The sequence below is a fragment of the Panulirus ornatus genome, chromosome 30 (assembly GCF_036320965.1).
Source record: "Panulirus ornatus isolate Po-2019 chromosome 30, ASM3632096v1, whole genome shotgun sequence".
Lineage (NCBI taxonomy): Eukaryota > Metazoa > Arthropoda > Malacostraca > Decapoda > Palinuridae > Panulirus > Panulirus ornatus.
This window is the reverse complement of record NC_092253.1, coordinates 15,057,010-15,073,283: the sequence shown is the minus strand read 5'-3', so window position 1 is coordinate 15,073,283 and position 16,274 is coordinate 15,057,010.

The window sequence follows — 16,274 nt, the reverse complement described above, 5'->3', positions numbered from 1 at the left end:
TTCCTACTGTAGGACTCCAGGTGTCTTGTCCTGATAGTTGTGTATCCTCCCAGGGTGGTAGCAATATGTCCTGGTGGTTCTGTAGCCTCCCAGGGTGATAGCAATATGTCCTGGTGGTTCTGTAGCCTCCCAGGGTGATAGCAATATGTCCTGATGGTTCTCTAGCCTCCCAGAGTAGTAGCAATTTCTTCTGGTGGTAATGTAGCCTCCCAGGGTGGTAGCAATATGTCTGTGTCTGTACCTCCAGGTGATACAATAGTGGTTCTGTAGCCTCCCAGGGTGATAGCAATATGTCCTGATGGTTCTCTAGCCTCCCAGAGTAGTAGCAATTTCTTCTGGTGGTAATGTAGCCTCCCAGGGGGGTAGCAATATGTCCTGGTGGTTCTGTAGCCTCCCAGGGTGATAGCAATATGTCCTGATGGTTCTCTAGCCTCCCAGAGTAGTAGCAATTTCTTCTGGTGGTAATGTAGCCTCCCAGGGTGGTAGCAATATGTCCTGGTGGTTCTGTACCCTCCCAGGATAATAACAATATGGCCTTTTGGTTCTGTAGCCTCCCAGGGTAGTAGCAGTATGTCCTGGTGGTTCTGTAGCCTCCCAGGGTGATAGCAATATATCCTGGTGGTAATGTAGCCTCCCAGGGTGGTAGCAATATGTCCTGGTGGTTCTGTAGCCTCCTAGGGTAGTAGCAGTATGTCTGGTGGTTCTGTACCCACTCAGAGTAGTAGCAATATGTCCTGGTGGTTCTGTAGCTTCCCAGGGTGGTAGCAATATGTCCTGGTGGTTCTGTAGCTTCCCAGGGTGGTAGCCATATGTCCTGGTGGTACTGTAGTCTCCCAGGGTAGTAGTAATATGTCCTGGTGGTAGTGTAACCTCCCAGGGTAGTAGCAATATGTCCTGGTTGTTCTGTAGCCTCCCAGGGTTGTAGCAATATGTCCTGGTAGTTCTGTAGCTTCCCAGGGTGGTAGCCATTTGCCCTGGTGGTACTGTAGTCTCCCAGGGTAGTAGTAATATGTCCTGGTGATAATGTAGCCTCCCATGGTAGTAGCAGTATGTCCTGTTGGTTCTGTAGCTTCCCAGGGTAGTAGCAGCATGTCCTGGTGGTTCTGTAGCTTCCCAGGGTGGTAGCAATATGTCCTGGTGGTTCTGCAGCCTCCCAGGGTGGTAGCAATATGTCCTGGTGGTTCTGTAGCCTCCCGGGGTGGTAGCAGTATGTCCTGGTGGTTCTGTAGCCTCCCGGGGTGGTAGCAGGATGTACTGGTGGTTCTGTAGCCTCCCAGGGTGGTAGCAATATGTCCTGGTGGTTCTGTAGCTTCCCAGGATGGTAGCAGTATGTCCTGGTGGTTCTGCAGCCTCCCAGGGTGGTAGCAATATGTCCTGGTGGTTCTGTAGCCTCCCGGGGTGGTAGCAGGATGTACTGGTGGTTCTGTAGCCTCCCAGGGTAGTAGCAATATGTCCTGGTTGTTCTGTAGCCTCCCAGGGTGGTAGCAATATGTCCTGGTGGTTCTGTAGCTTCCCAGGGTGGTAGCCATATGTCCTGGTGGTACTGTAGTCTCCCAGGGTAGTAGTAATATGTCCTGGTGGTAATGTAGCCTCCCAGGGTAGTAGCAGTATGTCCTGATGGTTTTGTAGCTTCCCAGGATAGTAGCAGCATGTCCTGGTGGTTTTGCAGCCTCCCAGAGTGGTAGCAATATGTCCTAGTCGCTCTGTAGCCTCCCAGGGTGGTAGCAATATGTCCTGATGGTAATGTAGCCTCCCAGGGTAGTAGCAGTATGTCCTGGTGGTTCTGTAGCTTCCCAGGGTGGTAGCAGTATGTACTGGTGGTTCTGTAGCCTCCCAGGGTGGTAGCAATATGTCCTGGTGGTTCTCTAGCCACCCAGGGTGGTAGCAATATGTCCTGGTGGTAATGTAGCCTCCCAGGGTAGCAGCAATATGTCCTGGTGGTAATGTAGCCTCCCAGGAAGGTATCACCATGTCCTGGTGGTAATGTAGCCTCCCAGGGTAGTAGCAGTATGTCCTGGTGCTTCTGTATCCTCCCAGGGTAGTAGCAGTATGTCCTGATGGTTCTGTAGCCTCCCAGGGTAGTAGCAATATGTCCTAGTGGTAATGTAGTCTCCCAGGGTGGTAGCAATATGTCCTGGTGGTAATGTAGCCTCCCAGGGCAGTAGCACTATGTCCTGGTAGTTGTGTACCCTCCCATGGTAGTTACTATGCCCTGGTGGTTCTGTAGCCTCCCAGGGTAGGAGCAATATGTCCTGGTGGTTCTGTAGTCTCCCAGGGTAGTAGCAATATGTTCCGCTGGTTCTGTAGCCTCCTAGGGTAGTAGCAGTATGTCCTGGTGGTTCTGTGACCTCCCAGGGTTTGTGTAGCCTCCCAGGATAGTAGCAATATGTCCTGATGGTTCTGTACCCCCCAAGGGGAGTAGCAATATGTCCTGGTGGTTATGTAGCCTACCAGGGTAGTAGCAATATGTCCTGGTTGTTATGTAGCCTCCCAGGGTGGTAGCAATATGCCCTGGTGGTTATGTAGCCTACCAGGGTGGTAGCAATATGTCCTGGTGGCTATGTAGCCTCCCATGGTGGTAGCAATATGTCCTGGTCGTCTTGTAGCCTCCCAGAGTAGTAGCCGTATGTCCTGGTGGTTCTGTAACCTCCCAGGGTGGTAGCAGTGTGCCTCCCAGGATGGTAGCAATATGTACTATTGGTAAATAGCCTCCCCGGGTAGTAGCAGTATGTCCTGATGGTTCTGTAGCCTCCCAGGGTAGAAGCAGTATGTCCCGGTGGTTTTGTAGCCTCCCAGGGTAGTAGCAATATGTCCTGGTGGTAATGTAGCCTCCCAGGGTAGTAGCAGTATGTCCTGGTGGTTCTGTAGCTTCCCAGGGTGGTAGCAGTATGTCCTGGTGGTTCTGCAGCCTCCCAGGGTGGTAGCAATATATCCTGGTAGTTCTGTAGCCTCCCGGGGTGGTAGCAGTATGTACTGGTGGTTCTGTAGCCTCCTAGGGTGGTAGCAATATGTCCTGGTGGTTCGGTAGCCACCCAGGGTGGTAGCAATATGTCCTGGTGGTAATGTAGCCTCCCAGGGTAGCAGCAATATGTCCTGGTGGTAATGTAGCCTCCCAGGAAGGTATCAATATGTCCTGGTGGTAATGTAGCCTCCCAGGGTAGTAGCAGTATGTCCTGGTGCTTCTGTATCCTCCCAGGGTAGTAGCAGTATGTCCTGATGGTTCTGTAGCCTCCCAGGGTAGTAGCAATATGTCCTAGTGGTAATGTAGTCTCCCAGGGTGGTAGCAATATGTCCTGGTGGTAATGTAGCCTCCCAGGGCAGTAGCAGTATGTCCTGGTAGTTGTGTACCCTCCCATGGTAGTAACTATGTCCTGGTGGTTCTGTAGCCTCCCAGGGTAGGAGCAATATGTCCTGGTGGTTCTGTAGTCTCCCAGGGTAGTAGCAATATGTTCCGGTGGTTCTGTAGCCTCCTAGGGTAGTAGCAGTATGTCCTGGTGGTTCTGTGACCTCCCAGGGTTTGTGTAGCCTCCCAGGGTAGTAGCAATATGTCCTGATGGTTCTATACCCCCCAAGGGGAGTAGCAATATGTCCTGGTGGTTATGTAGCCTACCAGGGTAGTAGCAATATGCCCTGGTTGTTATGTAGCTTCCCAGGGTGGTAGCAATATGCCCTGGTGGTTATGTAGCCTACCAGGGTGGTAGCAATATGTCGTGGTGGCTATGTAGCCTCCCATGGTGGTAGCAATATGTCCTGGTCGTCTTGTAGCCTCCCAGAGTAGTAGCAGTATGTCCCGGTGGTTCTGTAACCTCCCAGGGTGGTAGCAGTGTGCCTCCCAGGATGGTAGCAATATGTCCTATTGGTAAATAGCCTCCCCGGGTAGTGGCAGTATGTCCTGATGGTTCTGTAGCCTCCCAGGGTAGAAGCAGTATGTCCCGGTGGTTTTGTAGCCTCCCAGGGTAGTAGCAATATGTCCTGGTGGTAACGTAGCCTCCCAGGGTAGTAGCAGTATGTCCTGGTAGTTGTGTACCCTCCCAGGGTAGTAGCAGTATGTCCTGGTGGTTATGTAGCCTCCCAGGGTAGTATTGATATGTCTTGGTGGTTATGTAGCCTTCCAGGGTTGTAGCAATATGTCCTGGTGGTTATGTAGCCTCCCAGGGTGGTAGCAATATGTCCTGGTGGTCGTGTAGCCTCTCAGGGTAGTAGCAGTATGTCCTGGTGGTTCTGTAACCTCCCGGGTTAGTAGCAGTATGTCCTGGTGGTAATGTAACCTCCCAGAGTGGTAGCAGTTTGTCCTGGTAATAATGTAACCTCCCGGGTTAGTAGCAGTTTGTCCTGGTAATAATGTAACCTCCCAGAGTGGTAGCAGTTTGTCCTGGTAATAATGTAACCTCCCAGGGTGGTAGCAGTATGTCCTGGTGGTAATGTAACCTCCCAGGTTAGTAGCAGTATGTCCTGGTGGTAATGTAACCTCCCAGGGTGGTAGCAGTATGTCCTGGTGGTAATGTAACCTCCCAGGTTAGTAGCAGTATGTCCTGGTGGTAATGTAACCTCCCAGGGTGGTAGCAGTATGTCCTGGTGGTAATGTAACCTCCCAGGTTAGTAGCAGTATGTCCTGGTGGTAATGTAACCTCCCAGGGTGGTAGCAGTATGTCCTGGTGGTAATGTAGCCTCCCAGGGTAGTGATAGTGTGTCCTGGAGGTTCTGTAGCCTTCCAAGGCGGTGACAGTGTGCCCTAGTATTTATGTAGTCGTCTGGCTCAGCGACAATACGTCCCGAAAATTGTACAGTCTTCCGGGCAGAGGCAATGTGTCCTGGTAGATGAGTCGTCTCCCGGGAAAAAAAACAGGATGCCCTGGTTGCCATGTAGTCTCCTGGGCAGTGGCAGTGTGTCCTGGTGAGCTCTGGTAGTTTTGTTGTCACACTGGCTAGTGACAGGATTTCCTGGTGTGCCCTGGTAGTTGTGCAGTCTACCGGGGCTGTGTGTCCCAGTACTATAGTCTCCTGGGCAATGGCAGTGTGCCCTGGTGCGTTCTAAAGGCTTTGGCGTCTCCCAGGACAGAGGCAATGCGTCCTGGTAGTTATGTAGCTTTCCGGTGCAGTGGCAGGTTGTCCTGGTGTGTCCTGGAAACTGTGTATCCATTCGGGCAGCATGTCCTGGGGATATGTACCATTGTAAGGGAGTAACAGCGAGTCTTAGAATATTTTAAATACACTGGAGGTTGCTCACCTCTCGCACGATGACAACGCGTCCTGGTGTGTCCCGGAGGCTGTTTGACTTCCCAGGCGGTGTGTCCTGGAGGCAACGTATCTTGGCATGTCCTAAAGACTGTGTTTCTTCTCTGGGCAGCGTGTCCTGGAGGCTGTGTGGTTTCCCAGACAGCGTCTCCTGATGTTTTACGTAGACTCACCAGCTTTTTGGGGCAGTGACAATGTGTCCTGGGGGCTGTTCAGCTTCTCGAGGCAGTGTTAGGTGTGTCCTGGAGGCAGTGTTGGGCGTGTTCTGGAGGCTATGCAGCTTCCTGGGAAGTGTTTTTTTTTTTGTTTTTTGTCCTGGAAGCTGAGTAGCTTCCCACACCAGTGTCGGGGTGTCCTGGTTGTGTCCCGGAGCCGGTTTAGTGTCCTAGAGCAGCGTGCAGGATACATGTGATTGCCTCCCTTACTTACCTATATTGGTATTTGGGCCGCTCTCGTAACTAATAAGTGACCTCTCCTGACCTCATGTTGACCTCCGGAAGACCACAAATCAGGTCAGAGGTGGACACTTTTCGACCTCTTAAGACACAGTTCCCTGGGAGACTTTTATGATCGTAGAGATGACGTCCACAGAGTTAGCACCATCAGCATGGCGGCTCACACACTCCTACCCCACACCCGTCAACACCAGGTTCTTCTAGTCTACCAGTCTAGCCAGGGACCTGAGGTTGTTCTAGCCAGGTCCAGTCTACCAGTCTAGCCAGGGACGTGAGGTTGCTCTAGCCAGGTCTAGTCTACCAGTCTAGCCAGGGACGTGAGGTTGTTCTTGCCAGGTCTAGTCTACCAGTCTAGCCAGGGACGTGAGGTTGTTCTAGCCAGGTCTAGTCTACCAGTCTAGCCAGGGACCTGAGGTTGTTCTAGCCAGGTTCAGTCTACCAGTCTAGCCAGGGACGTGAGGTTGCTCTAGCCAGGTCTAGTCTACCAGTCTAGCCAGGGACGTGAGGTTGTTCTAGCCAGGTCTAGTCTACCAGTCTAGCCAGGGACGCGTGGTACACACCTTCCCTCACTCGATAAACTACGTGTTTGCATTATGTTCAAGAAACAGGGTAGACCTCCTGTGTGTAGCTACCAGGAGCGGTGGCAGTGTGTCCTACTGTGTCCTGGGTGGTGTGTAACTACCAGGAGCAGTGGCAGTGTGACCTACTGTGTCCTGGGTGGTGTGTAACTACCAGGAACAGTGGCAGTGTGACCTACTGTGTCCTGGGTGGTGTGTAACTACCAGGAGCAGTGGCAGTGTGTCCTACCGTGTCCTGGTTGGTATGTAACTACCAGGTGCAATGTGTCCTCATATGCTATGGTGTGTGTACAGCTTTACTGATCAAAGACAGCGTGTTTCTGGTGTGTCCTGGAGGTCGTCTAGCTTCACTGATAAAAACAAGTTGTGTTGAACAGCATATTGCAGCATAAAGCAGTATGGGAAGGTATAGCAGTTTAATTGTGTATAAAAAAAACATAATGCTGTTTGGGCTGGTGTAGGTTAGTATGAGGCAGTGAGGGACCATATGGGACGGTGTGGGACAGGATTAAATACGTTGGAACGTGGCATGACATACAGCAGGAAGGGAGAGTGAGGCTCACTTTAAGGCAGTGAGGAACAGCAAGGGACGGGTTAAAACAGTCTAGGGGGGTAGTATGAATGGATGGGCGACAATGCAAGACAGTTTAAGATAGTGTGGGACACTGTAGGAACGTTTAAGACATTCTAAGACAGTATAGAACAGTTTGGGGCAGTATAAGGCAATATAAGATAGCAAGGGAAGGCTTGATGCGTTAGAGGCTCTGTAGAACGGGTCTTGGGACAAATGAATAATCAGATAAATAGATATACAAAATATGGCTGTGTAGGACGTTGCAGGACTGTACCACCGTGTAAGACTGTGTGTGTGTGTTTGTGTGAGAGAGAGAGAGAGAGAGAGAGAGAGAGAGAGAGAGAGAGAGAGAGAGAGAGAGAGAGAGAGAGAGAGACGCATAAGGCAGTGCAGCACAGTAAACAACTGCACGAGACAGTGTGGCACAGCGTCAGGATGTGGTAGGCAGTGTTGCATGGTAAAAGCTATTGTGGCGCAGTATACAGCAGTTCGTTTAAGGTAATACACAACGGTAAACTACAGTGTAGGACAGTTTGGAACAAGATAAGGTAATGCGTGAGTGAAGCCTTAATGTGTAATATATCACTTAAAAGGTTTAAGACTTCCCTCAACTTGAGGCAATGTTTCCAACAGGATGGAAGGGAACCAGCGCCGTGCACTTACTGAAAAAAAAGTGACAGAGAATTAAAGTCGAACAACAGATCGGCATCAGTAACGAGCAACAGCTCCAGGACACAAGAAACTATAATCAGGAAACAGAGTTGAGGAGTCCTGGGCCGGCATCAGATACTACGATGGTAAACAACATAGATTCAGGGACGAAAGATTTGTGAGGCATGTTTTTTTTTTTTTTTCTTTATAGCGACCGCCGTGCCACGGGCAAAACATGCCTTAGTCAAGGCCATATTTAGTGGGATGGATGAAAGGAAGAGAAAAAAATAAGGATGTTAGAAAGATAATCAGGACTCTATAGATGTCTGTAGAGATGACTTTTAAAGATAGAAAGACGGAAGAAGAGGAAGAAATCTCCTCAGCTTTGTTGTTTAGAGTTCAGGAAGGAGGAGATTTCGTAACGGTCAATCCTCGTATGGTTTGGTGTCCACACGAGAGACTAAATAACAACAGTCAAAAAGGGACGGTTGGGTCCCACAGATGACTGATGATGAAGCTAGACATCCAAGGTAGGGTGAAAGGGAGGGAGGAGGGAGGCTACTCAAATGGATCGGCAGCTGCATAACTGGCAGGGTACAGATGACACACGTCAGGGATGCCTTTTCCAGCTGGGCCAGGTTGACAAGTGGCTTGTCTCAGGACTCGGTGCTGGGGGCCATCGCTGTTTCTGTTCTGTGATATAATTTACCAAAACGAGACGAAATCTTGCCAGAACGTGCTTGCTGATGACGCCGAAATTATAGGAGAAGGTCGAAATAACTGGGACTGCAGATTTATTGTAGAGACATAGACAAGAATCAGAGGTTGTTACACAAATGATTAATGAAATGGAAGCCATGGAAATACAGCCATGGTGGTGAGGAGAGGTTCTAAGTAGACCAGACGCTGAGCGACATACTGAGAGGAAATATTATTAGTCATACTCTGGGAGGAAATACTGGTATTTTATTAAGAGACTAATTAAGGAAAATGATTTAGAAACTAGTTACTATATGAAAAGGATCGTGGAGGAGGCAAACTGCAATTTGGTCGTCGATAATTGCCTTGAAGTATGTGGAACGCGAGTTAAAGACATACATACTCCACGTACATGCCATTCGCCCTGAGCTGGAGTGTGCCGTAACAGTCTGGTATCCATACTTAAGGAGCCACATAGAGCAGCTGGAGCGGGTACGAAGGAACATAAGAAGAACTAGACCAGAACTAGAGGAGAGAGGAGAGAGGGCTGCTCTGGAGGGAAGTAGAAGAATAATAGCCATTCTTATATATAAATTCTGACTGAAGACGTCAACCTGAAACATATTCTTAAAGGTTAAACGTCCAGTCCAGGACAAGAGAACACGACAGGAACCACAGCAAAAGGGAGTGTAGGGAGGTATATTGGACGTCAATTAGAAAGTTAGAAATATCCCACACGATACATATGGGCCCCCAGGAACCGTAAAGCCCCCTCGTCACTTATACGAAGGGATGATAAGAAATGGACATCACCTACGAAGGGGTGATAAGAGATAAACATCACCTCACTTGACCCAGAGGTGTACTCCACCAGCACCTGGGGAACCACAACACAAACGTCGACTCTGAAACAAGACTGTGTTCCTCGCCTTGTGTCCCCGGCGGCCTACCATTCGCTTCTCTCGCTGCTGCCCCTGGGCCGGGGCTGCCCCGCCTCTCCAGCGACTCACCAGTCCAACTCGACCCATCCATCTGACCCAACTCCTGTAGGAAGACAGTCAATCTCATCTCTAAAAAAAATAAAAATGAAACCCCACCCAAGCCTTCTCATGTCGCTTCTGTTATCCCGCACTTGGCCCTCCTCTCCTCGTTTTCTATGATTATCTAAAAATCATCTGCCGAGTCACCACCTCGTTTTCTGTGCCGCACATTCTCTGTGTTACATTACAATGATCGTTCCTTCTTAAGTCTTTACTTTATTTTCCCCGCCTTTCGTTACACTTTGTCTGCGACGCACAGTTCATCTTTTACCTCTCTCTCTCTCTCTCTCTCTCTCTCTCTCTCTCTCTCTCTCTCTCTCTCTCTCTCTCTCTCTTCCCGTCCTCATCTCACCAATCACGATTCCTCATCACCTTCCCTTCCTCCCTCGCTCCCGACGTCCCCCACCCACCCCTTCACCCATCTCCCTCACCCTCCTCCCTCCGGCCCGGCGTAGCGTGAGGGCTGGGCAGAGGGGCAGCCATAAAACCAACTTCAGACTCTCCATTAGAAAAAAAAAAAGTAAGTTACGACCCGCCAATTTGTTTACCAGGAGTCCAGGTTAATTTATTGCGCATGCGCGTCTGCACACTGTACATCCACGTCCGCCCGTCTGCTGCACAGGTGCGCAGTGCTGCTGCTCATAAGGGTCTGGCTGCTTCACCAGAGTGTATCTGCCGAGCTGACGTAGCGAGATCCTTTACAGGAATATGTGAACAGTGCATGTGATGTTGTACTTACTAATATTCTTAACCGCCGTTTCCCACATTTTCGAGGTCGCGCTAGGAACGCATGAATATAGGCTACATCCGTTCACATCCATTCTCTAGCGGTCATGTGTAATGCAGCGAAACCACAGACCTTTCCATGGTTTACCCCTGACGCTTCACATGCCCTGGTTTAATTCAATGACAGCACGTCAACCCCGGTATACCACATCGTTCCAAGTCACTATCCCGTGCACGCCTTTCACCCTCCTGCAAGTTCAGGTCCCGATAGCTCAAAAACTTTTTCACTCCATCCTTCCACCTCCAATTGGGTCTTCCGGTCCTCCTTGTTCCCTCCACCTCTGATACATATATCTAAACCATTTCATCACACCCTCTTCTGCTCTCTCAGCCACACTGTTTCTATTACCACACATCTCTCTTACCCTTTCATTGCGTACTTGATCAAACCACCTCACACCATACACTGTCCTCAGATATTTCATTTTCAACACATCCACTCTCCTCCGTACAACCCCATCTATAACCCATGCTTTGCAACCATATGATATTGTTAGAACCACTATTCCTTCAAACATACCCATTTTTTCTTTCGGAGATAACGTTCTCTCCTTCCACACATTCTTCATCGCTTCCAGAACCTTCATCCCCTTCCCCACCAATGTCTCACTTCCATTTCCATGGTTCCATCCGCTGCCAAATCCATTCCCAGATATCCAAAACACTTCACTTCCTCCAATTTTTCTCCATTCAAACTCATCCTAATTAACTTGTCCCTCAACCCTACTGAACCTAATAACCTTGCTCTTGTTCACAATTACTATCAACTTTTTTCTTTCATACCCTTTCACACACCCTTCAGAAAACTCAGTGGGCCAATCAGGCCTCCTGTTGTCTGTCTTTCTCAAGTAAACTCAGTCACCAGCTTCTCCAGTTTCTCATTTGAATCAGCCACCAAAGCTGTATCATCAGCGAACAACAACCGACTCACTTCCCAGACCCCCACTCACCCCCAGCAGACTCACCCCTCTCTGTAAAACTCTTGCATCTACCTCTGTCACCACCCCATCCATAACAAATTACACAACCATGGTGACATCGCACACCCCTGCCGCAGACCGACCTTCACTCTCCTCTCTTCCTACTCGTACATACGCCTTACATCCTACATAAAAGTTTTCTCTGATTCCAGCAGGATACCTCCCACAACACATATTCGTAAGACCTTCCACAAAGCTTCTCTATCAACCCTATCATAAGCCTTCCCCAGATCCATAAATGCCTCAAACAGATCCAACAGGCTAGACTACAGAGTAAATTTAATCCCGACGTTTCAACACAGATGGCTTCCTCAGTGGACTACGTAAGGAATAAAGATCAAACACGCACCTAGCCGGTCAGCCTTTTTCCTGCCTATCCCTCGCATCCGCTTATGTTAGCCACCTTCGCCGCTGCCCGCGCCCAGGTGACGCCACCAACTCCCCAATCGATAGAACCTTCTAGAAGTATGTGCGCCGCTTCCAGAGCTTTCCTCGACGTCTTGTTCAAGTCTCTCTCTACTACCTGCTCATTTTCCACGTCTTGGAAGGTGAGATTCTTTGTCAACGTGCATGACAATCACATTAAATGTTCTATATCTCTTTTGTGTCCTTCCAATCTTTTGCTTAAGCCTCGTACTGATTCATCGTAATACGATTTGCTACAGCCCGTGCGAGGTACCTTGTTTACTACACTATCAGTGGTGCGATTGTCACCGCTTTGAAAGTTACTTTTTTTCCCGCCAAGTACCCAGTTTCCTTGCCAGATGCCGCCATCAGATTGATATTTGTGTCCTTTAAGCATCTACTTACGGTCGTGACCTACTTAGAATTTAGGTCGGGAACTCCTGAATACTTGGCACACACAAATATCAACTTGGTGGCTGCATTTGGGTGTCGTGACCCAGCCCTAGGTGTCATGACCCAGCCATGAGTGTTGCGACCCAACCATGGGTGTCGTGACCCAGCCCTGGGTGTCGTGACCCAGCCCTGGGTGTCGTGACCCAGCCCTGGGTGTCGTGACCCAGCCCTGGGTGTCATGACCCAGCCCTGGGTATCATGACCCAGCCCTAGGTGTCATGACCCAACCCTAGGTGTGATAACCCAGCCTTGGGTGTCGTGACCCAGTCCTGGGTGTCGTGACCCAGCCCTGGGTGTCGTGACCCAGCCCTGGGTGTCGTGCCCCAGCCCTGGGTGTCGTGACCCAGCCCTGGGTGTTGCGAGTCAACCCTGGGTGTCAACAACAGAGAAGGTACTGTTAACAACAGATGAAGTGCTGTTTACAACGGACGAGTTACTGTTCACATCACGTTTGCCTGATTGTTTTACCCCTGGCAGAGACGAGCGGCCAGTGATTCAGTGGGTCGAGGTTCGAGCGCAGAGTCCAGGTAAGATGACGACGAGGGAAGGCAGCATCTCGTCCAGCTACACCTTAACTCGTGAGCCATCATCACTCATGTCCCTCACTTGGGAGCCACAGCGTCCCAGTGCCACTGCTGAACAGCATTTGTTAGAATGGGTCTTGGGAGATCTATATCGGGGAGGGATGCGTGGTGTGTACAGTGGAGGAAGGTAAGAGAAGAGAAGAATTACTGAGCAGGTGTTAAACAGCAAGACAACCCACAGACAGACACATTATAGAACATGTAGCCACACGAGACAATATCATCAAACTACAGTTAACACATGTAAGAGGATCAGATGTAACTTACATCAGATTACAAATGAACCATAATCAAGTGGTCACAGAAACTGTTGGTAAATCTCAAGAAGGTTGTTCGTTATTTCACAGTCATATAAAGGAGGAAATTAAAGTCATATGATCAAAACCATTAGAGATATGAGCTCAGAAAGAAGGGAAATGAGGTCAGGCCGGGAATACTATGAGGTCCCAGCCAGAGAAGGTGAACTACCTCGCACAATATCAAAACAAATCCATTAGAGGAGGGGAGGCTCAGGAAGGACCCAGATCAGAACCAAGCCCGTGGACCAGATGGCATTCCACACCTCATGCTGAAAGAATGATGCACGGAGGCCCTTGTTGACTGCTTGGCCAATAGATAGATGACGAGATGTAACACAAGAATGATCAAAAATCCATTTAGTAAGACGTGAGACACCACTAATATAAATCCCCTTTCCCATATGGTAGAAATATATAAGAAAGACGTGAGGCATCATGAATATAAATCCCCATTCCCATATGCACACAGGAGTAAAAAAAAGAAAGACCAGATGTGCAGTACCTGAGTGCCAGACTAGTCACTCATGATAATATTCTTAGGTTCCATGTGGGACCAGAGGAATTTGGCTGAGCGTGGAAATGGGTCTTCAAATGCTCTATTCATAGAGTACTTGACCGTCCTGATGACCTAGTTGGACAGGATTATAGAATTTAGGCTTATAAACCAAGCACTGAAGCTTCTCTGGCTATTCAGCACCTTATGACCTATAAAGTGTACAACTCCATATTAGAGAGGAGGCCCCGGGAAAACCTTTACAAATATAAACTGGGGCAGAAGAGAAGGTTCTTCGCAAATCCTAAATCTTTCCCAAACATCTGCTTCAGCCATCATAGAGGCTTTGGTGTAGGTAGAATCCTCATCAGCACAGAAATTCAGACCCATGGGCTGTCTACGTGGCACCGACATTCAATACCGTAGCTGCTCCTCCAATGGGGAATCCAAGCATACTGGAAATCGACAAAAGGTTCAGATCTCCTCTTAGTCTAACGTTACCTTGGACGAAGCAATCAGCCAAATTCTTTCGTTTTGCAAGAACTGTACACACGAGTACCTGGCTGTAGATAGTGCGGTGTGGCAACCTACAGCCAGCAGCAGATGGTGACGTATTGTGGCAAACGGAACAAGAAATGCCCAGAGCCGAACAGCTCTGGTGTGCTAGGCCATTAACGTCTCTCTCTCTCTCTCTCTCTCTCTCTCTCTCTCTCTCTCTCTCTCTCCAGGAAAAAATGAAAAAAAAGTAATAAAAACATGCCATTTGCCAGTTTCTCCTGCCATTAACAACAAGAGTTTGAGTGACGATATGGATAGGTCGACAGTCAGTGACCCCAGCTGTTCATCCATCCTTAGAGACTGAGCGATAAAATGGGTACCGGGCTCAGGCTAGTATATATATATATATATATATATATATATATATATATATATATATATATATATATATAGCGTTAATGGGATGACCTTGATTTTGGCCTCAGTTGCCCGTGCCATCTCAGCGCATACAAGAAAACCTGCCAGAGGAATGAGGGTTGTCAGCGTGAAACCCCTGCAGTGTGTTCCTCCGCTCCACCCACCTGCCCCATGTGTGCTGCTGCTGCTGTAGTAGTAGGGGTGGGGGAGGATCATTCTGACAAATACGACATATCCTGCAGCAGCCCGAGACATGGCCACGACCCTCACCACGCACAGTGCAGCCTTATATCGTTCTCGAGTTCGCAACTCTTCATGTTAGAGAGACATTAGCCTAATGTGGCTCTCATGATAGTCTCTCTTCCCCTCTGTGAATCCTCCTGGGGGCTGGTGGTCCTGTGGTCTCGCAAGGGGCAGGTGCTCTGCTCTGGGTCAGCCACCATCTGCCGAAGTATTGCCTCAGACACTAGTGGACGTGCCTGGCTGTCCCTTGGCACCTTCTTACCGATGAACATTTTGATTACAGGTAAATACTTGAGGTCTGGATCGTGATGGCTGCCCGTGTGATGCGGGGAGAGAGGTTTGTGCGAAGTGTTGTGCTGTCTCGTAACCTTGTATAAGTACCATGGCTTTCCTCCTATGTGGGCACACACACACACACACACACACACACACACACACGCACACACACACACACACATTATGTACTATATGTATATATATCTGAAAGATACATGTGACATTCTGGATGCTAAGAAGCCGAGGACGTAGGGAGGAAGCGCACACGAGACAGACGTATCACCAGAACGAACTCAACATTGTTCAGAGCGAAATTACGAGTGTGTGAGTTCGCTGTGGCTGAAGGGCCAGCTGGCCCTCCTGCAGGAGAGAGAGAGAGAGAGAGAGAGAGAGAGAGAGAGAGAGAGAGAGAGAGGCTCACGCGCGGGGCCACGCCCTCCTCCGTCACACGGCGCCCTACCAATCGGTATAGCCTCTCTCAATGGCATCTCCAAATTTCGGCTGCAGGTAGGGGGACTCTGGCGGCGGAATTCATAAGCAGGGAGCGACATCAAAGCAAGCCGACCTAGCCAGCCTATAAACAAGGGCTTACCTCGGCACCACCTAGGATCGACGCCGCCGGGTTCCCCATCGTTTCGCTCTGATCGTCTCAAGGCTTCGTTAGAGGGATCACGACTTCTCTAGGCCAGGCTCGCTGGGCTAGCCTGGCTCTGTGCTCAACACCTCATGATCCCCGTTGGAAATGGTGGTGTGTGAGCCCCATGTGGGGGCGGCGGGGCGGGGCAGGAGCCTGGGAGGTGAGCGATGCCGGGGTGTGTGGAGGGGGGAGGCCGGTGGCGGCGGGGCTCGGCCCTTGGCTTGTGTCAAATGAAAGAGCTCTGTAGCCGTGCCGCTCGCGGCTTTGAAGTTACCGCCTAATATGTCTTCCTACCTCCCGGCCGGGGACCCCGCTTTAAACCTGAACGAATCTTCCTCCCTGCCACCATTGTTTTCTTTAGCTTTCGTTGATTACCTCGTCGGTTCAGCGCGGGCGCCAGCTTTGTTTACGCTGCCGCCGCCCCCGACCAACGGCTAGGGCCGAGGTGGTGTCGCTAACACAGGTGATACATGGCAATGATTAATCAGGGCGGCGATGCAGCGCGATATAAAAACGGCGAGGGTCTGGGGGCCGGTGTGCGTCCGACTGTGGTCTGGCAGGGTGTATAGTGCGGCCGGCGCCGCCCGCTCGCCTTAGTTCCTCCCTGCGTTATCGTCGTCTTCATCGACGCGACTTTCGCTCACGTGCGTAGGTGAGGCAGGGCAGACCCATACACCTCCTCGTGTAGGCAGCAGCAGCTCCTCACCCCATGGGCTCAGCGTCCGGAGAACCCTTATGTTCCTCCTGCCTGTTGCCTCGGCCAAAACTGGGGCCACGAGCCAGTCCATCACCCGGCCCGCATCAGGGCCCGCCAGCCTGGACATGGCCTCGGTGCTGGAGGCCGCCCTTCTCGCCCAGAGTGATCGGCCTCCCCACCACCTTGTCACCCCCTCAGCTGTTCTCCTCCACCCGATTTGTTCCTCTCAAGGAAGGGTGGAACGCGCTTGCCTTTGAAACTAGAGCTCACAACA